The sequence below is a fragment of the Macrobrachium nipponense genome, chromosome 11, assembly GCF_015104395.2.
Source record: "Macrobrachium nipponense isolate FS-2020 chromosome 11, ASM1510439v2, whole genome shotgun sequence".
NCBI classification, from domain to species: Eukaryota; Metazoa; Arthropoda; class Malacostraca; order Decapoda; family Palaemonidae; genus Macrobrachium; species Macrobrachium nipponense.
The window spans coordinates 85,485,903-85,508,402 of NC_061087.1; the positions used below are offsets into that span (position 1 = coordinate 85,485,903).

The 22,500-nt window shown below is 37.7% G+C and overlaps 2 protein-coding genes across 2 annotated transcripts in view; one reads left to right on the forward strand and one right to left on the reverse strand.

Moving 5' to 3' along the window:
* Positions 1-22,500, reverse strand: part of LOC135209313 (echinoderm microtubule-associated protein-like CG42247) — a 139,406-nt gene that overhangs the window by 55,216 nt on the left and 61,690 nt on the right. The gene's annotated exons all lie outside the window — the stretch shown is intronic.
* LOC135206885 (uncharacterized) overlaps positions 1-22,500 on the forward strand; it is a 197,030-nt gene that overhangs the window by 40,563 nt on the left and 133,967 nt on the right. The window lies entirely within an intron of this gene.

Sequence of the window (22,500 nt, forward strand, 5' to 3'; positions counted from 1 at the left end):
AGCTTTCATTTGCCAAAGATTGACCACATGAAGCAGAAACATTAATATTGTAAATGCGGGATTTCAAGATCAGTGAGTGTTTTGTCAATTTTTAGTCATAATTAGATCCCCTGTTTTTGCGGCCAATGCAACCTGAAAACTCAACGATTCTCTATGCTGCCGAAATGTATGAGGGAATGGTACCTGTTAACACAGCTGTTAATCGAATTCAAGTACACTGTTAAATGACTGCTGATTCCTAATGACGGACCACGATTAACTTGCTTAGTTTTGGCAGCTCGACTGAAGTGTGAAAGCTATAGTTCGATTACTGCAGACTGCTACACCAAACAGCTTGTAAGGCATTTATTTTGAATAGCGGAAATGATTGTTACTGTAGCGGAGGAACAGTAGAAGGGCACGATAAAACATTTTTGATTTTTGCTGAATTTCCGTAAAAGGGCTATAAAGGGGAAACGTGCTTTCATGATGTACATGTGCATAAGTAATCAATCTGTTTTGGAATAAACGAAGGAAGTTGCTTTTCGTAACACATATTGGTGGGAATTTCAGTTATTCTTTTAATTGCGACTGCACATTGAATGACAACAAAGCAATGATTTTACCTTTGACAGCCTATCCTAACCTAACCCAACACTTAGATCCTTATGAAGTCGGGGGTTTTCGCCCCCGAACCCCCACCAGCAATTGGTTCTCCACGTATTGCAGTCCGTTCTTATTTTAATGAGGTTTAAAAGACCTAACGTTCAATAAACTCAGACAGATGATTCATAATTACTTTGTATTTCATGATGAACATATCTTTATTTTGATATCAGAGTTTATAATTTAAGTAGCTTTTCGTATGCAAATTTCTCAATGTGGGAAGAACTTGAGTGATTTGTAGATCTGTCATTATTTTTAGTTTATCAATCTCGAGTCGAAATATTAAAAAATATGAAACGATGACAATTATCATTATTATACTATTATTCTTATTCAGTAATTTAACGAACTGAAACACGTTTCAAGGACCTCAAATGACTCGGTCGAAGGATTTAGTAGTAAATGGAAGGTGAAAAGTAGAGTAGAAGTTGGCCAGTGAGGGCCAAGGAAACTCCCCTGCCGGACAAACAATAATGGGACAGCTTGATGGACCACCTCTTAAACTAAACATGGAGGATAGGTACACAGATAATAAAAAAGATGAAAGATATGTACCGTTTTCTTAGAACTTATTTATATTCTACTGTTGAATGTAACTAAATTTATTTGATGGATAAGAAATAATCTGGAATTTTATCTAGTACATGGCCCTGTTAGATGGTAAAGTTTTTTATGATTGCCAGTGTCATTTTCATTTAGGGTAATTGTTTGTGTTTGTATGGTGTTTTTACGTTGCATGGAGCCACTGGTTATTCAGCAACGGGACCATCGGCTTTACGTCACTTCCGAACCACGTCGAGAGTGAACTTCTATCACCAGAAATACACATCTCACACCTCAATGGAATGACCGAGAATCGAACTTGCGGCCATCGAGGTGGCACGAAAGCACCATACCGACCAAGCCACTGAGGCGCTCATTTAGGGTAATAAATAACATTCCTTAGCAAAATTTAGTTTTTATGGTTGCGTTTAAGTATGATGACACTAGTATAACCCGGTCTAGTTTACGACTGGATCAAGAAGCTCTTTGTACTGATCTCTGTGATTAACCAAAACACGAAAGGGGACTCGGCTAGAGGGCCTTTGAAGGACATGGAAATTGCTAACAGCAATATTAGGAAACTTTTACGGCTACATTAACATAGTTAGCACCAATTCTCTCAAGAAATTATGATCCATAAATCTATAAAAGCTTAAACCTTAATTTGCAACCTTAATATCCATTGATTGTTGAATTATTGTTACATTTCTGTACACACACACACACGTGCGCTGTACACATTTCTGAAGTTCTTAATTCTGGCCCTTTTGCAAATTTCTTCACTCAAAAGTGAATTGTTCGTTATTCCAGTATTCCCCTTAAAGGTGTCATTCAAAGTGATGAGAGCCCCTTCCACAATTCTCTTAGTGGACCTTTGAAAGAAACCGCTCACACCGAATGCATCAAGTGACGTAACGTCTCGTCGAGTCAATTCAAAAATAGGTCCAGCTCTATTTGTGACTTGACTCGACGAGAAGTGACGTCCCTCAATGCATTTGGTGTGAACGGTTTCTTTCAAAGGTCCACTAAGAGAATTGTGGAAAGGGCTCTCATCACTTTGAATGACACCTTTGAGGGGAATACTGGAATAACGAACAATTCACTTTTGAGTGAAGAAATTTGCAAAAGGGCCAGAATTAAGAACTTCAGAAATGTACAGCCTTCTTCAATCTGATAATGTAAATAATCATCCTTCGCCCGTTCCAGACCCTCAAGCTGTCATTCAGGAAGAAGACCGGCGCTTTGTCCCGCCTCGAAGTTCACAGAGAATTATGGAAAGGAGTACGGCCTAATGACTTCTTCGCATTTTTTAACCTTGTTTACTTTTTGTTCTGTTTGTTTACGTTTATTTGGATTTCTTCACCAATGCCATGTCTCTCATTTAATTAGTGATCAGGTCCACAGGAGGATGGACGAAAGCGTTAATCTTTGTAAATATTTCCATAAATATATTTCATCTGGATAAACAAGGATATTACTGTGGATCCTTCCATTGATTTCTTAGAAGCATGATACGGTGTTTTTATATTGCATGCATATATTATATATATATTATATATATATATATATATATATAATATATATATATATATATATATATATATATATATATATATATATATATATATATATATATATATTGACAGACTGTAGCGGGCAACTAATACTAGACAAACTGTAAAAGGCAAATAAAACAGTCTTACATGGTAGACTAAAAAATATCTATATACCTCATTAGTGAGATACGTTTTAGTCAACGGAAAGGAATATTGGTAAAATTTCTAAGCAATAAAGCCTTGCCGAGAATGCTTACACCTGAAATGAAACTATCAGAGATCACAAATGACCAGTGCACAGATGAAACCATTGTTGATAATCGGTGGCATTGGCTAGGATATGTTTTTCGACCACAGACAAGGAAGGATTGCAATTCGGGCTGCTTTATGGATACCTCAAGGTCATGGATGAGTAGGAAGGCCAAGACATACGTGAATCAGAACTATGACGAATGTCTTGCTGATCGATTGGGATTATCTACTTCAGAAAGCAAGAGAAGGATGGCTGGAGGAATCTGGTTGAGGGCCTTTGAGTGTGTTTGTACGAGCGCGCGCGCGCGTGTGTGTACAGAAATGTAACAATAATTCAACAATCAATGGATATTAAGGTTGCAAATTAAAGTTTAAGCTTTTATAGATTTATGGGTCATAATTTCTTGAGAGAATTGGTGCTAAGTATGTTAATGTAGTCGTAAAAGTTTCCTAATACTGCTGTTAGCAATTTCCATGTCCTTCAAAGGCCCTCTAGCCGAGTCCCCTTTCGTGTTTTGGTTAATCACAGAGATCAGTACAAAGAGCTTGTTGATCCAGTCGTAAACTAGACCGGGTTATACTAGTGTCATCATACTTAAACGCAACCATAAAAACTAAATTTTACTAAGGAATGTTATTTAAAACCCTAAATGAGCGCCTCAGTGGTTTGGTCGGTATGGTGCTGGCGTGCCACCTCGATGGCCGCAAGTTTGATTCTCGGTCATTCCAATGAGGTGTGAGATGTGTATTTCTGGTGTTATTTGGCCATAAATAGAAATGTGGTTGTTAGGATTTTCTACTTTATTTCTATATTACACTTCAATTTACGAACCAAGTTATGTTCTGATAAAATTGTACTCCTTCATATCATATTTTCACTTTTATATAGGACAAATTTAATATAATTAAATTTCGTTTTATCTTTTCTTTGTATCCATATGATATAAATTTACAATATTAAAACTTACCTGTAGTTTTTGAAAACCATTATGGTTCAGTAGTTATTTATTATATATAAATATATATATTATTTCTCTTGATGTCTCGGCTAATTCATTTAGAATTGTATCTTTTAGTTATCTTGCGAAATTCAATCAAAATAAAACTTAGCTTAGAAAAATAGCCATTTCTTCCTCAGTTCCAATTGCCCGTTTGTAGTTAGTATTGTTTTTCTTATAGACAAAAAGGTAAATAAAGGAAAATCCCCAAATTTACTTTAATAGAATAGACGAAGAAAAATACCGCATCGAGAGAGAGAGAGAGAGATAGATCAGACAAAAAAGATACACACTGAAAAAAATCCCTAATGTTCTTACAAACTTGAGAGCTAAAGAGATCCCGTACAGGAAAGAGAGAGAGAGAGAGATTTCAGCAATTTATAATACCAAGAGACAAGGCATAATTAAAAATCTTTCAGAATATTTCCTGTTATATTTTGATAAATCGAAATATCTCTCCTAAAATATAGAAAATCAATGAAAGATCGAGAGAGAGGAGAGTATACATACTGGGTATGGCTTCTGCAAGCCTGCTGGTAACACAATTCAGATATGGATTCCAGAATGAAGAAAATGTGGCCTTACCTGGCCTTGGCAACAGCTGTTGTTGGGACGTTGAAGTCTAACGCAGGAATAGTCATCTTGTTTAATGTGGCTGCCTATTCACTGGTGAGGTTCTTCCTGACTACTGATAATGGAGCTGAACAGCCCAAGAAAAAGGAAATGAACGAGAGAATTGTGGCCTTGCGAGACACCATCCAGTGCCAGAGAGAGCAGCAGGTTAACTTGGACAGGATAATTCTTCAGCTGCAACAGAGGCTCAACTACCATGAAGAGATTCAGAGGGCAGGCGGAAGGGAAGAACGCACTTATGTGATTCTGATAACTCAGGAGGTGTTGCAACAGCAGGCCTGACAAGAAAAGGCCCACTCGCTCGAAGCTGAGACGTTTTTTCTGAAGAAGGAGAACGATCAAGAGAAGAGGGAAAAATGGCAGCTGGAAGACAAGATTCTCAAGATGACAGAAGAAAATCAGCAGCTGATGGACAACACAAGGGAAATTGGGCAGAGAAACGATGACCTATGTGAGAGGCTAAGAGAACTGACAGTGCAGTTGACAGGCAAGAGAAACTCCTACGACAGAGGGAGAAAGACCTGCAGCTATAGACCGAAGAAGCGGCGCGGATGGCGAGCCTCATCCAGGAATAAAACGACGCGACTGAAAAGCACGAATCCGACAGGAAAGACCTCGAGCTCAGGTTCCAGCGCCTCCAGAATGAAATGGAAGACCACACGAAGGAAAAGTGTGGACTCCAGTGTGAGGTTCAGGCTGCGAAACTCAAGAGGAACGAGCTGACATGCCTTCTAGAGGAACGAAATCGTCGCCTCAAGTCGCTGGAGAGGAAGACTGGTATCCAGGGCGAATGGAACGACCAGCTAGAAGACGAGGATCGAAAGCTGCGAGGATCTAGGAGAAATTGGTCTTGAACCTGAAGAACGTCCAGGAGAAATAGAGACTCCTGGATAAGGACAACTTTAAAATGCAGAAGCAGGTGTCTGTCTTCATAGAATGGCGGGATGAAGTCTGCAGTGGCTTCACGAAGATGGATCAGATCATGTAAATTGAGGAGAAAGTTTGTTTTGAAATAACTTTACTTTGTTAATTCTTGATGGATATTGAACTAGTACGAGAATAATTATAATCGAATGTTTTCTTGTTGTTTTTTACATTCTTCGAAGCCGCAGAAAAATGACAAGAATCCACAAAATCCTAGAAAAGTCAGGGGAATCCGGAAGCCGAGGAAATCGATAGGATTTGTGGGAACTCCAGGAACAATGTGAGGAATCAGTGGCATATTCCAAACCTCAAGATAAGGTGAGGTGTTGAGTGGTCCTGGGATGGCAGGGCAGGCCCACAACGGTTCCCGGGAAGACGGGCCAGGCCCGCCACGGTTCCTGGGACGGCAAGCCAGTCCCGCTACAGTTCCTGGGACTGCGGGCTAGTCCCACCACACTTCCCATGACGGCGGGGCTGGCCCACCACAGTTCCCGGGACAGCGGGCAGGCCTGCCATGGTTCCTGGGATGTCGGGCAAGCCCCACCGTGGCTCTCAGGAAGGCGGGCAAGCCCCGCCACAGTTCCTGGGATGGTGGGCCAGCCCTGCCACTGTTCCCGGGATGGCGGGCTAGCCCTGCTGCCTTTCCTGGGAAGACGGGCCAGGCCCGCCATGGCCCCACCATTCCCAGGACGGCGGGGCAGGCCCGCCACAGTTCCCAGGATGGTGGGCAGGCCCCCCGGGGCTTGCTGTCCCGCCGTCCTGGTACCCGTACCCGTGGCGAGCCTGCCCCGCCGTCCCCGTCACGGTGTCCCGGGATGGCAGGCCAGACCCACCACAGTTCCCGGGACGGCGGCAGGACCGCCACGGTTCCCGGGTTGGCAGGGCAGGTTTCCGGGATGGCGGGCGAGCCCTACCACGGTTCCCGGGACGACGGGTGAGCCCCGCCTTGGTTCCCGGGACAATGGGCAGGCACCCCCGGTTCCCGGGACGGCAGGGAAGCCCTGCCACAATTCCCGGGACGACGGTCGAGTCTTGCCACAGTTCCTGGGACAGAGGGCGAGTCCTGCCATGGTCTCCAGAACAGTGGGCCAGCCGTGCCACGGTTCCGGGACAGCAGGCCAGCCCCGCCACCGTTCCCAGGATGGCAGAGCAGGGCTGCCACGGTTCCCGGGATGGAGGGCAAGCCCTGCCACGGTTCCCGAGATGGCGGGCGAGCCCCGCCATGGTTCCTGGGATGGCGGGTGAGCCCCGCCACGTTTGTGGCGGGCCTGTCCAGCCGTCCTGGTACCCGTGGCGAGCCTGCCCCGCCGTCCCCGTCACTGGTCCCAGGACGGCGGGCCCGCCCAACGTTCTTTAAAAACTACTGACAATGATTTCCTAATAAGGGAGAACAGGCTAAGTCTGTACTCCTTTCATGCTTCAGCATTGTAGGGTAATAGTCAGGGTCATCATCATCTTATGCTTAACCATCTAGATTTCCTCCAAGCGGAGTCTGTTCATCCTCATCGTATCTGGAAGTCAACGTAAGATTTCTGCCTTATGAACACTTGGCTTTCAACTTAATTTAGTTGTTTCGGTATGAGCTGACAGCGTTGCTATTTCCTGTGATAATTTGAAAGTGACATTCACTGTAGTTACGAAGAAAGATGGTAGAATGGTAGAATGATTCGCTTGTGTGTGTTTGTATTTATGTGTGCATACTTGTTTCAAACGAACCCGTCTGCAGGCATTCAATTGAAGAATGATTTGAGTAGGGGGACATTTGTTAACAATAGTAAATTGTTTGTGAAAATTATTTTGAAAAATTAACCATCACAAACACAAGTCACCAATGAAGCTCTCTCTCTCTCTCTCTCTCTCTCTCTCTCTCTCTCTCTCTCTCTCTCTCTCTCTCTCTCTCTCTCTCTCTCTCTCTCTCTGTCTCTCTCTCTCTCTCTCTCTGATTAGCGATCTTTTCATTCTGTACTTCTCATTACCTTCTGTTATTACTTCTTTCCAATGAATGGCAGAATATTCTCTGGAAGCTTGAATTTCCGGTCAATTTCCCCTGTGGTAGGCTTGTTCCATATGGATAGTGGAATCGTCTGAATAATAATAATAATAATAATAATAATAATAATAATAATAATAATAATAATAATAATGATGATGATAATAATAATAATAATAACTTTGAGACTACAACGGCCCCCTAGAAAGGCTAAAAAGGCTAAAATATAACAGAAGATAAACAGGTTCACGAAATCATAAAAAACAGAAAACTTCCTAATTGTACAAGACATCCGGTGTCTACACATCCTGAAGAAACAAGTGGGCAGCGTTACACGCGAGTTTTGTGTCAGTGAATTATCATTACCCAATAGTTCTCGTTACTCATTGGCATAATGATTGTTGACGGACTTGCGAATTCTTAGGGGTAGTTGGGACGGGCAACCATTGGTCCTGTTCTTGACCAGGCCCGAAAAAATAAGAAAAATGGTACAAAGGAATGGGGGTTCATAACCTCACTTTTTTATGTATATTATTATTATTATTATTATTATTATTATTATTATTATTATTATTATTATTATTATTATATTGAGAATATGAGCCGTATTCATATGGAACAATCCCACCGCAGGGTCCAGTGACTTGAAATTCGAGCTTTCAAAGAATATTATGGTGTTCATTAGAAAAGAAGTAACAGATAAACAGACAGAAAAGATAAGTTATCGGAAAAGAAAAAATAAATGGACAAATAAATAAGTACATAAACAGATACTCGAAATTATAAAATACACACTGTTACCCGTCATTTCACGGTGATCTATTTTCACTCTCAGCTGTGGTCCTCACTATTTCCTTTAAGGAGAAAAAGGTCCGGTTCTTGAATACGCGATGTCAAATGATGCACCCAGATTCTAGGTTTACTTTTTTTACGTTTGCGACGCCAAAGCCACACCAAAGCATTAATTTCACTAAGAGAATATGCAGCCATTCTCATAAAAAGCTACTGTTCCACTGTCGCGGAGATAAGATGCAAATGAGTACAAACTTGACCTAAGTTGACGCCTTTGATGTGAACAAGGTTTAGTCAGAATAACTTGCATCAAATGAATTGATGTGACACGATTCGACGCGACGCATTTGGTGTAAACGCACCCTTAGTGAGTCCTGACTTAGTAGGATTAACTGTTGTATGAAAAAAGTAGATTTCTTTCGGGATGAGGACACATTTACATTGCCGGTGCCTACGTCGTATATGTGAAAGTACATTTATTATGAGACTTTCAACACGAGGGTAACTAGTCTTTCAGTTGGGACTAAAATCTTATTGGTGTTACAAGCATAGATTCACATTTTCACTTTCGTGTGAAAGTAGTAAACACATAATGTAACATCCAGGGGACTTGTAATCATATACGACTCCCGACGTCATCAAGGGACAGAGCCGATCCTTGGAGGAAAACAAAGAACCAGTCGTTTTAAGGGTTTTGGGGAATTAATTTAATGTTCAAGGCACCAATATGTACTAAAATTATTGAAAAACAATGGTGCTCGGAACAATAAGTTAATTCCCCAAATTCCTAAAACTGCTGGTTCTTTTTCCCCCTTCAAGTATCGGCTCTATACCTTGATGACGTCTGGCGCCGTATATAAGTACAAGAGTCCCGGATGTAGTTCCAGGAATTACGTTGGTTGACTTGGCGTCTCCTCAAGGTCAGGGCCGATTCTCACATGGGAGTGAGTTATCGTACGGGCTGCAGATTGTCTAATCCCGAACTTTCCAAGACACCAATGAAATACGAAAATACGACAACTTCAAAATAATTAGCCAAGCCAAGGAATCTGGAAAACTGCTTCCATAGAACTATAAACATGGAAAGGACATCCACGTATAAATGTATTGACGCTGATTGTCACTGCGCGGCGCCATTGGAAAGGGTGGAAATGACGTTGAATTAAGCTATTAAAGCATAGTCTTGCAGACGCTTTTTTCACTCTGACGTCCGTAATTTTCCACCGATTATAATAAATATAGGTTCATTGAAAAGCTCTTGAAAATCCTTTTAAATGCATATAGTTAAGTGTGTAGAAAATACGGCGCTGCAGCTTTTAAGTAAAATATCCAGATATGCACTTTATGTAGGTTCACTTTTTTTCCTCTACTGTTCCAAGTTTTTTAGTATAAATACTTTCAAATGAACCCAATGAAGCACGTATATGTCTCATAAAATAGAAATAATCATGCATGCCATGTACTGAGACTCAGTGATTTCATGTCTTTGCCATGGGGTTGTGTAATAAGTTTTACCACTAAAGCCTGTTGAACCCCTTGTATTTAATATTCTTCTAAGTATCAAAGTCTTTGTACTCTACTTTGTATTTTATGCACTACCTAGGTCTTGTTATCCAGCCTGTGTCACCTAGGGATTAACCCTATCACCATGACACAGTGGACTTAAATTGTAATTATGTCGACTTATGCTTATTGCTTACTTAAATCAGTCATAATTACAAAAAGAAACACACTTATTGATATAAATAATTTATTTTTACCACTTATTGATGTCAGTCTTATCAATACCAATAATTTTGGGTCCATTTTAAGTGTATTATCATGTAAACAGAAATTGCTAGATTGAATAATGTGTACTACTAAATTTACTTTAACATAGTGCAACAAATGTCATAGATTGACAAGATATTGTCATGGAAAATTAAGAGACTACACTCCAATATGGCGAGGTGGGCATTATGATACAAAGCTAACTCGACCCTTTGTAATGGCGGCATGCTGCACACGACGATTTGGCGCATGTCCATTCCATGTTTATAGTTCTATGACTGCTTCTCTTGGAAAGTTTAAACATCACAAGAATTTTACCCACATTAAATTGCCAATCATCGGCTGTTCCCCTGTTCATATCATAACTCGATTGTTTGTTTATATTTGTCCGCTTTCATCTTCTGTTTTTATTTACTTTTAGCGTGTTTTCCTCTTTTACTCTAATTCTATTTTTTTTATTAGATAAATCTTTTGTAAAGCTCATTTTAACTTTTCTTGTTTTTTTTTTGTGTAAATGTATTTAAGTGTGATTGAGTAATTAAGTTAACCTATTTTCCATTTTAAGTCTTCTTATATTTTGTGTGCTTCTTTTAATTTATAGTACACTGGATGCTTCTTTTTTATTTATATGTCCTGATGATGTGACCATGGGTCAAGAAACGCGTCCACAATAAATGTATGTACTGGATGTGCATGTGTTCCTGCTCCCTTTCCCTGCTTGCTATAGTGCCCTTTGATGTGTGGATTATTATATTTATTATAATTAACATCTTGTTTGCCCACTACAAATAAGAGCATGAATGTTGAATTAATTCATAGCTTATTTTCTTAATTTTTTTAAATACGCTCATTATGAATAATAATAATCACATGACGAGATACAGACAGCTGCTTAAGAGACAAAATCGATGTCACGCCGAGTTAACCCTTCCTCTCGTGCGTCTGTGAAATTGAAATTCGTTGTGTTAATTCGCAGTTTCCCTTTTGGGTTCGTGCTGGGCAAGGTATATATATACCTTGGTGCTGGGTAAAGGCTCAATATTTTGTTCGTTATGTTATGAAAAAAATTCTTTCTCCACACGTCAACGTGTACGTAGGACTAAATGTTGTCAGGAAAACACTCTTTTACTAAGAAGTTTTCGAGTTCTCCGTGTAGTTTATGTATATTCATTTGGAATGGCGATTTACATCTAAAAACACATTTTTTTCGTTGTTTTTGGAATCGTAATTAGAGGTACTTTGAACTGAAACTATTAGATCATGTATATAGATAAGACGAAGGACACATCAGTTAATTTGCGCAATTCAAAGGATAATAAAGATGAAATATAGAATAATAGAAATGAATATATGTTGTTCAGGACAGAGACTAAGTATGCACATCCATGCATTTGTTAGGAAACAAGTTATGTAGTTATGTAGGTAAAATGCTGTTAACCTTACATGACACAAAAATGACTAATCTACTAAATCTTTCCCGTTTCTAATTATGATATATTGATATATTGGTATTTATTTTGACGGGTATTGCTCTCTCTCTCTCTCTCTCTCTCTCTCTCTCTCTTTTCATCCCAGCTGCAACACACGACAATCAACTAACAACCTAATTCAGTAAAGAGGTATACTGCATTTTCAAAGATACTCTCCCATACTGTTTCTTTATACGGCTGTTCCCGGGATCGAACATTAATTGCTCGGTTGTGGGCCGAGAGCGGTACTACTATAGTTCTATGAGGACCAGTAGAGAGGGAAGGAGGGAGAGAGAGAGAGAGAGAGAGAGAGAGAGAGCGAGAGAGAGAAGAGAGAGAGAGAGAGAGAGAGAGAGAGAGAGCCTTTCCCCATTAATAAGGATTTACGAGCTCAAGTACATGCCATGCTACTCATTTCACGGGGCCAAGTTTGTAAGGCATCGACCCTGAGTCCAAAATACGTCTCAAGTAGAAATCACGCTTTTCTGCTGGCTTTTGTCAACACTGGACCTTACCAGAAGGCAGCTCATAGCTCATAAGTCTAGTAAGGCGTGAAAAGAAGTAGCAGGCCTGGTTTGGACTTCCTGACTCGGCCTTAACAACAGAGGCTTTCTTTCAGGTATTGATTCATTCTACACCAGGCACTGACACTAATGAAGATACGAAGCATGATTTCTACCCTTTTTAGAGAATAAACTTTGGAAATTTTAGAGGCCTCCGTTGTTGCTCGGTATATTTTTTTCTTCTATTTGGAGTATAAGCAATGTGTTAATAAAACTGAATGTACAAGTTTCACGGTTCCTTCTTAATTTCCACTTTTACACTCACGCAGGTGCATAAATTCACACACATATGTATATATCTATCTATCTATCTATATATATGTGTATATATTATATATATATATATATATATATATATATATATATATATATATATATATATATATAGCACAACAATAAATAAATTTTTACGCAGGATAACTTGAAGTTAGACCGCACAGTTTTATGCAGTTATAATTATGCCAATGTTTGGTATATAAACCAACCAGATTTCAGTTCATTGTACAGTGCTAAATAACAGGGAGAGTCGTGTACAGTAAGATAATTTTTCTTCTTTGACACGAAATTTGACAATTAGGCGCGGGGTGACTGGCCGTCAAAGTCTTTTGTTTCCGGATAATTATACAGTCTGCTTTATATGTATATATATATATATATATATATATATATGTGTATATATATATATATATATATATATATATATATATATATATATTATACATGAATATTCTGTACCTTTGCCATTTTAATTTTGCGCCTTAAGCTCAAACATTAACCAGTAAGAGTATTGCGCAATGTTTTATTTCTCGGGATAATGACTCCAACTTATCATATTCAAGATTTCAAACTTTATAAGTTTCATGCTATTTAATAGTAAGGGTTCTATTGCATATGTGGGATACTTTTTTATTTAAGGCCTACTGTCAGGGGACGTTGAAGCCTACCAAGTTTAAGCCGTAGGAGCTGCAACAAGCTTCCACCGGCTTCTGGGGAGGTAACTTGTCCTGTGCTGGCTTGCGTTAGGAATGAGAGGCGTCAGGTCTCGCCCTGTTAATTCAGTGTATATAAATGGAAGGTCAGCATTCTCTGCTATGACATAGTCTGTCGAGAAAAGCTGCTAACTAAAGGCCCCCACTAAAGTTCAGTTATGCCTCTGCACAGTCAGCCTATGCAGGCAAAACTGAGCCCATTATCGTTCAGTTTTGCCTGCGCAGGTATAACTGAACGTTAGTGGGTTCAGTTTTGCCTGCACAGGCATAATTGCCCAGGTATAACTGAGAGTTTGTGGGGGCCTTTAACAACGCAGAAAATGTCAAGCAAATGTGAGATTGTTCAAGAATTATGATTTTTAAACATGATCATCGTGCAAGGAGAACTGTAACTTTTTTTTTTGCACTCTGATGTATCTACTATAGAAAGCATTGGTTATGAATGTTAGGATTGTACTAAATATGAGTTATTTTGGAAAGGGATATCGTGTTGTTAAATATGATTTTTAACATAATTATTATGGAGTGGTTGTCATGAAATAATATATATTTTTTTACAATTGCTGCCTATATATATATATATATATATATATATATATATATATATATATATATATATATATATATATATATATATATTATATATATATATATATATATATATATATATATATACATACAATACTCCATGTGTACACACACACTATTTTATTATATATATATATATATATATATATATATATATATATATATATATTGTGTGTGTACGTGCTGAGGCCTATTTGTTATTTTTCATTTGGGAAGGCATTAATGCATTATTACGTGAAACATGAAAGCCTTTCATAAGCATAACTGTCCGCACCTTGTAATAGAAAAATTCCTCCTTGGAGGTAAATATACTAATTTATGCGTGCTAGTAAAAGCCTTAATTGATGTTACCCGATGTAATGCCCCATTAATGTCAAATGTAATTCATGCTGCACTACTAACCTACATGGAATAGTGGTATTAAAATCTACGTTGATTACAACTTTTACTTTATACTTGTGTTTATCAGGGATGTAAAATAATATTGATTACCTTCCATTATTTATAAAATTTGGCAAAAGATATAAATTACCATAATTTAAGTGAGTCAATAACTTTATCAACTCTGAAGATATAACATTTTTGTTAGTGTACGGTTCTTTATTCAGAGAATTATTTAACTGTAATAAGACACGTATTGTTCGTTTAAAGGCCTACGGGATAAATGTTTCTCCTTATTTTTCGTGGTTTGCCAGCTGTAAAATCCACGTTTTTGCTGAAGGTAATCTTTAGTAATTACCGGGAACAAATTACATGGTGACAGAATCCATATTTGCGGTTGTCTGTCACAACCAATTTAACGCCGTCCATTAACCAGTTCTATAAAGTATTTGCTCTCGAAATGGGTAATAATATGAAGAATATAGAAAAAGCAAATAAGGTAAATAACGATTTTATTTGCGATGGACCATTTCATTCAGTCGGATGTCGAGAGATACGAAAGGGAACAAAATCACTAGTTTTAAATATAAAGAATACATAACTATATGTAACTATATGTAAATTATTCGGTTCTGATTAAATGGTATGCCGCACTTACTTTTATTCATGACTTTAAGAAGCGTGCTGGTTCTGTATATCTCCTGATTATATCTCGTACAGACTTGCTCACATCCTGCGTAGATTCAGAGCTTAGGCATTTCTCAGATAAGCTTTGTCAGTGGAGATAATCTCTCTCTCTCTCTCTCTCTCTCTCTCTCTCTCTCTCTCTCTCTCTCTCAGATTTAAAATACGTTTCCGATATACTATAAACTCTCTTGGAAATTATCTGAAAATATATGTACATTCCCCCTTGTCACCGTTAATACTTCATAGTGTTAGCTATTGTGACCTGAATTATTGCTTTGATCATGAACCTTTCCATTTTAGCTTAAACGTATATTGAATTCTAATTTTAAAAAGTGATTGAGAAATTCCCGGTTAATATTAGCAACAGATGTTGTAAAATAATTCATTGCATAAAATCGCTGTGATACTTCCCCGTAAATGCAACTTCGAAATAACGCAACCAAGTACCTCTCGGCGCTGTGTTCCATATTAAGTTTTTAAGATTCATATGTATTGTTCGGTATTCTTCCGCTCGCCACTGTCTTATAAGTCACATTTTTCAGAATTGCTTTTGTTCGCGCGTGTGAATTTTATTTAAGTGCTGATGTGAAATGATAATAATTATAGTAGCAACTAAGTGAATGGAGTACTGGGTCTTACTTGGAATTGCTTAAACTAGGCTATGACAGTGAAGCGCGTACAGTTTCGTTTAGGAACATATTGATAGTTATCTTTACTGTTTTGAATTATCTCAACTTTCAAATTTTTTAATATGACTGATGAAAGAAGCTACCCAATTGACAACATCCAGCGGTATTAAAAGTTAATTAAACCCGTAAACTCTGCGGTAGAAAGAACCACCATTTCACTCGCAACGCTGTCTTCAGATTAAATTAGTATCTACGAATTTGTGTTAAAATCTTATCGTTCCTTACAGTTCATGTTTGCTTATTTCTTTTTTATGAGTCTATAGTTATTCATTTTTACTCATTATTTGCTGTCGGCCTACAAGGAGGGTCCGTTAAATGTGTTCATGTAATTGGTAACTTAAGTAGAGTTATTTATAAATAAGTCTGCACCCTATATTCTGTAGACCTAACTAAAGATAAAATAGATAAAGTATAACTTTACCAGTACTAGGTATTCGTGCTTATTTTGTACTGACTCAAATATTGGTAATCTTAGGGCGTTTCTAACCCGTGAACAAAGGTGTCGACCTTTTTCTTCAATTTTGTCACCATTACTGGCTACTTTGGTTGAACTCTGGCGGCAGAATGCAACGTAAATAGGGCATGAAATGCAAATCGAGTTGGATGGCCTTTGTATGCACAAATTCATACAGCATTGCATGATTGCATGAGAAGATGATTATAGAAACTATGCGCAAACACTTGGATTTAAGTTACAAGAACAGTCCTCATTCTGGTGGGCAGTTGCAGCGATTCTGGGAAATGTAAAATTATTTTGGCGAAAAGCCGTGCCGCTTAAAACTTGAATAACACAATGAAAACTTGGGATCTTCAGCTTCAAACTTAGCTGAGGATCACTAGCACCTAGCTAAAGTTTGGGTCTGAATAATCAGTAGGGTAAGTATTGAAATTTATGTAGTGAGAATGCGTAGCTACGTTAAAGTTATGAAATGATTTCTAAGGATAGGTGAAACGGCAGTGTTAACAAATAAACAGAAAGGTAAACTAGCCGCCGCTATGAACAGTTGGAAATCGTGACCAATTTTCAAGGAATTATAATCAACATCAAACGGCATAATTAGGCTGTGTCACACTCGTACATCAGGCTCAGTGGAGCATATCTGGATCGAGATGGGAAACAGCGGCGTTAAGAGCATGAATAGTGGAATTGATGATAATTATAAGAGTACAATATACTAGTATGCAGTCAAAAGACAAGAAACAACGTTGAAAACAATAGTTAACGAAACGTTCCTGTTGATTTTTGGCGAGACAAAGATATCGATCCATTGGAATAGGGTTGATATGAAAGCCAAGTTGCGCTCTCTCTCTCTCTCTCTCTCTCTCTCTCTCTCTCTCTCTCTCTCTCTCCTTGCATGGCTTTACAGAAATATTTCAAGATATATTGCAGAATTCAGGGCCTACTAACCCCATATCATACATTGAAAGCGGACCCTGAACCGAGGTAATCTCTTCGGCCTTGATCGCTGGGCGGGTTCTACAAATATATAGTGGCCGGGATATTACGTACTCTATTGTTCGAAAAGAAATAACATGATTGGGCCAGTATCTCATGAGAAAGGACCATTCAGAGTTTGGGTGAACTGTTCCATATCAGCCTTACAGCAGGACTGAATAACGTTGGGTTTGCTTTGAAGTTTTACGTTTTTAAAACACATGTGCTGAGAATTATTATGAAAAGGAACTTAATCTTTTTCCTTTGCTTTAAAATCATAATATTGTAGGCCACTTTTATTGTACAGAATCCATATGATTTCTGGAAAAAAAAAAAATCTAGAGATATATTCTATTCATAACCATCTTATTTTTGTAGAGTTTTCAAGAAAATTACATTTTTTATGGAGTGTGTCTTTCATGAATGCCTACAGGTTCCGAACGGAGAGCGGAAGGTCGCTCACAAGACTCGCTGACAGAGTTGCGTGATTGAAAATAGTTTTATTAAAGCTACAGAGAAACAAACAGAAAATCGATCACGGAATTACAGCGGATGTCAAAAGCTTAGCAGTGGGGTAACGTTCCACACACACACACACACACACATTTATACACGAGTCATATAATTATATGTATATAATATCAGTGGCGGATCTAGAAATTTTTCATGTAGGGGGCACTTAGGATTGTCATATATGTATATATATGTAACATGTCCACAAATACACAGCATATATATATATATATATATATATATATATATATATATATATATATATATCAATATTTATATATACAAAAAAGATAAACAGTAAGAAAACTATACTGATTGACTATATTACCACGTCTTCTGGCTATCCTGTTCCTCATTAAATTGAAGTTTTCTAGAAACGACACCATACCCACAGTTTATATTAATAGAGATAGATAATATATATATATATTAATAAAATCATTATATATAATGGTATAAGCCACAAAGGAAAGTAAAACACTGGAGTAGCTGCAAGATCCTTTGACTCAACGTGGCTTATAGCTTTATTTTTGCATTTATCACGTTCCCAACTTTCGTGATTCAGCTATATATATATGTTATATATATATATATATACATATATATATATATATATATATATATATATATATATATATATGTGTGTGTGTGTGTGTGTGTGTGCTATGAAATTTGCGCGTAGATAGAAATACCTATTGTGCGCATAATTATGGTCTGCGGTAGATGGTCATGTAAAAATAGTACGGCAGTTCTATGGGAGGGAAAGGAATGCAGCAATTACGTGTGAGGTTATAAAATGGAAGGCAGGTAGTTGTGTTTCTTTGAGGAAAAAGGACTGCAAAGAGAATGAATGCGTAGACTGTAGAATCTTTACTTAAATGTATGGTAAGATACTGATATGCTTTTGAAGAATCGATAAAAAGATCGATTATCTTAGACTGCACTTTAATATCATAATTATACAACATCGGCAGAAGCTGTGCAAAAAAGTCAGAATTATATTACCTGAATGAAGCACAAGAAGTAGGCCAGCTCAAAAAGAGTTACTCTAAAATCTTAGAGCCTATACCTTCGTAAAGACAGGTAAGGGACTCAAGGGAAAAATTGTTTAATATCAATTCGACATGTCAATCTAATCTGCTTTAGATCTCGCTTTTAATCATTGGCTTTCAAAATCATATCATATGCGGCTGCATTTGTATCGAAAGAAAATGTACAACCAAACAGAAAGACAAATGGACATCATGTTTACTGAAAGAGAAAGATCAACCAGTGGATATTAAGTTAATGTTCCATGTTGTGAAGAATCACGCAAATGGCAGTTGTAACAATGCGGTAAAATAAAGGAACTGGAGAAGAAGAGAATGGATATCGAAGGACAGAGAAAAAGGATCTGGAGGGAGGTACAGAGACAAAAATCACTGGAGCACAGTAAAATGTTGATCAGGAAATAAAAGTTGGCGAATGTAATTAGATTTAAAACTAGTACTTATTTAATATTATGATTTTCAGCAAGATTTATGCAACAGTTTTTCTTGTATTCCTCTTTCGTAATATATTACCCCATCGTCCCCCATCAGCATGACAGGTAATGAGTTCTTCGTAATCATGGTCGCATGATATCCCAGGAATTTAATTTAAAAAGCTGTCACATAGTTCTTCAAAGATTTTTTCTTAAGTTACTTATACACGCATAGGTGATTTCTCTCACTCTTTCGCTTGTTCGTATTCCTACGTAGTACTCGAGAATTACTATTTGGATAAAGGCGTATCTGTAACCGAAAGCTTGATACTAACCTTTGTTTACTAACAACCATCATAAGACCCACTTTTATTTATTTATTTTTTATTTTTTTTAAAGTTGTTATCAGCTAGAGTTGCTTTGTACCAGGCTAGACTTCTTTTTCTTACATGTGTAATTTTGCATGCGTGTTCAATGATTCTTGAAAATTATCTTGCATCAGTAATTGCAATATCAGTAACAGGATGATAATGTATCGTTGTTGTGCCAACAAATGACGAGCTTTGGAATCGTGTTTAGTAATGTATCGTTGTTGTGCTAATAAATGATAAGCTTTGGAATTGTATTTATTATTTAGAATTTGTTTTTAAAAATAATCTAACGTCCCAGCTACTTGATGCGAGTGGTAAAGGCAGTAATTAGTTCTGATTTGTTTTAAAAAGGGAATAGCGTGTAATATATTTATTTGGCATATTCTATACATAGGTATACTATGATGTCCTGATGTATTATTTCCTTTGTTCGATGTTTTGTTATTCCTCCTTCTGTCATTGCAGTATTACAGTAATTGGTTGTATGTTCAAAATTAGTCACTTAATTCCAAAATGTAAACGCGTATAAATCGAATATGTCATAAGGAAGTTTTATCATCCACAAAACTGATGTAATATTTATTATGATTGGCTTTCCATCGTAGCTAGTATTGTGTGGATCTCCTCGGATCCATTCGAGGTTGTCTTAGACCCACAGATGAGAGCTGAGACTCTCAGACAGTTTGTATTCACTTCGGTGACAAAATCTTTTCTTCTTCCTCAGCTTTCCCTGATTGTTAAGCCCCCACTCTTTTATCGAACCCTTACTCTTCTCTTTTCCATCAGGCCTGGGGTAGATAAGGTAGTTAGGTTCTCATCTAATTGGCCTCTATTTTAAAAGATTATAATCTTTCACGTCGTTAAAATCACAAAAAGAGGATTATCTAATGGCTTCGCTTCTGCAGTACTTTAAAAGGCTTAGATAGAAATGATTTTTCATGACTCCCATCCTCTTCGCCTCTGGGCACCCCCTACCCCGAGCCCACCGCCCCCTTTCCTTTGACCTTCCCTCCATCTACGACCCCTTCATCCCCGGCCTTCAAAACCTCCCTTCTACAATCATCTTGCGTGACGGAGCGAAACATCTTACAGAGATTCAGCACGCAATAATTGGCTCCGTTGCAAGAGCTGTGGGCATTAAGGGCAACCTCCGTGTCCGCGTGTCACACTCGTCGTGTCACGAAGCCCTGCTTGTTTGGGGTTCCTGCATTCTTCTTCTATCTCAGATTATAGACTTTTTTTGCCGTTTTTTTTTTTGCCGTTTTTTCTTTCATATTGATGTTGGTCTGTATTTTTCTTGTTCTTAATTTATTTTCCTGCTGTGTTATTCCATTGTCTTGAGTTAGTCACTTTCTAAAATATATGACATTCTGAATATTTTACAGCTTGCATTACAATTGTAACAGTCCTCAGCCGATAAAGTTTCTTTCCGGTTATCATAAAGCTCGTAATTTGTTATATGAAAACCACTGGTCATGATTTGAAACTATAATTCAGCCTCAATCATTTGCTTTATGAAAATTTCAATATCCACTGGTTCGTTAAACCAAAGAAACAGCGATGAAAAAGAGAGGAAAATGTAGTGACAGCAAAATGATCATTTCGTTGCCAATGCGTTCACACAGACTCTCTTTACAGCCATTGTAACGATCGACACTGGTTCCACAGCCCGATTGGCCTCAAAGTCAAGGAGACGAAAATTATAGAGGTTTCCGGGAACTCAGGTTGTTTGCAAGTATAGCCAATGCCATGACCGAGGTAATGTAAAGGAGAGCCATGATATACATTAATACTTCCACCCCCTCCCCCTTTCTCTCCCTGAAATATTTAGGCGGGGGGGGGGGGGGATTATAACACGTTGAAATATTCTCTCAAGTTTTTTTTTACTATTGACTTTTTATTTTTATTTATTTATTTTTATTTTTTTTGCCTGTTTGGAACTTTGTATGCAAGTATAGCCAGTGCGATGATTGAAGGAAATAATCGATACCTATCTTAAAAGTACGTTAAGACGCTAAGTTCTAAGTATTATGAGAAAAACATTTTTAGAAATACACAATGTTTAAAAGATAGACATATAATTCGTAAATTTACTCTTAGTGTTCATACTGGGCAATGAAATGTTAAATTGTATGTAATCGTCAGCCATGTTTATCTCGTGCGTATTAATTCTCTATTTATGTAACGTTCGTCCCTGTGTTCTCTCTTGAACATAATCCCGTTTCATCCTGTGGAAATTTCTTTAGCAAACTAAAGCCTTTTGTGGGCATGTTCCATGCGAACGTTCGCTCATTTTTGCTTACTCGGGGAGTAAGCTGACAAACTACTTGGTTGTTGATCTTTTTAGGGGGTAGGAAAACCCTATGGAAAAGCCTAATAAAACACTGAAAAAGGTGTTTCGCATTGATTTAAAGATACAGAAATTTTATGATAGGAAATTTAGAACTTATTTATTAGAATGAAACTATGAATATAAAAATAAATAATGAGCATGTTAAACTGTACAGAAAAATTATTTCCAATAAAATGTAACGTATTTACTTTAATTTCCGTTGGTGAAACAACGGGCTATTTGACCTTAAGTTTTAGCATGCCGCTCTGAGTAAGCAGGAGGTCGGATCAGCCCTTGTTAGTGATAGTAATGATAATATTGATAATTATATTATCATTATACCAAGATGTTCTCTAGTGGTGGCTATGGTCTTACTAAAAGTAAGGCGTTATTTATTGGACGATTGGTTTAAGTGCTCGCCTACTGATTCGGTAGTCCCCTGTTCGATCGACGCTCTGCCATCTTGATTTGTTTTTGGTGATTAGAAATTAATTTCTTGATATAATGTGGTTCGGGTCTCACAATGAGCTGAAAGTCCCGTGAAAAAATATCTAATCCTTAGGGCCAGCCCAAGGAGAGCTGTTAATCAGGGCAGTGGTCTGGTTAAACTAAGATATATTTTTGTCATGACTCATGCCGCGTAACTACTGAGCTTAATTGAGTATGGGGTAAGTCACAGCTACCCGGGGAGTAGAAGGAAGTGAAAATCAGAATAGCCATTTCCACGCACGATATCATTTTTCAGTATCGCCATGTTTACGTACTCTTTCATATTTTATTCGTACATATTCATAACGTATTTTAGTCATACATATTATTCATACTTATTTCATTCATTCATATTATTCAGGAAAATGGACACTTGGTACTTGGTCGTATTAGTTGCTATGAAATATTTCCATGACAGTGATGGTGAAT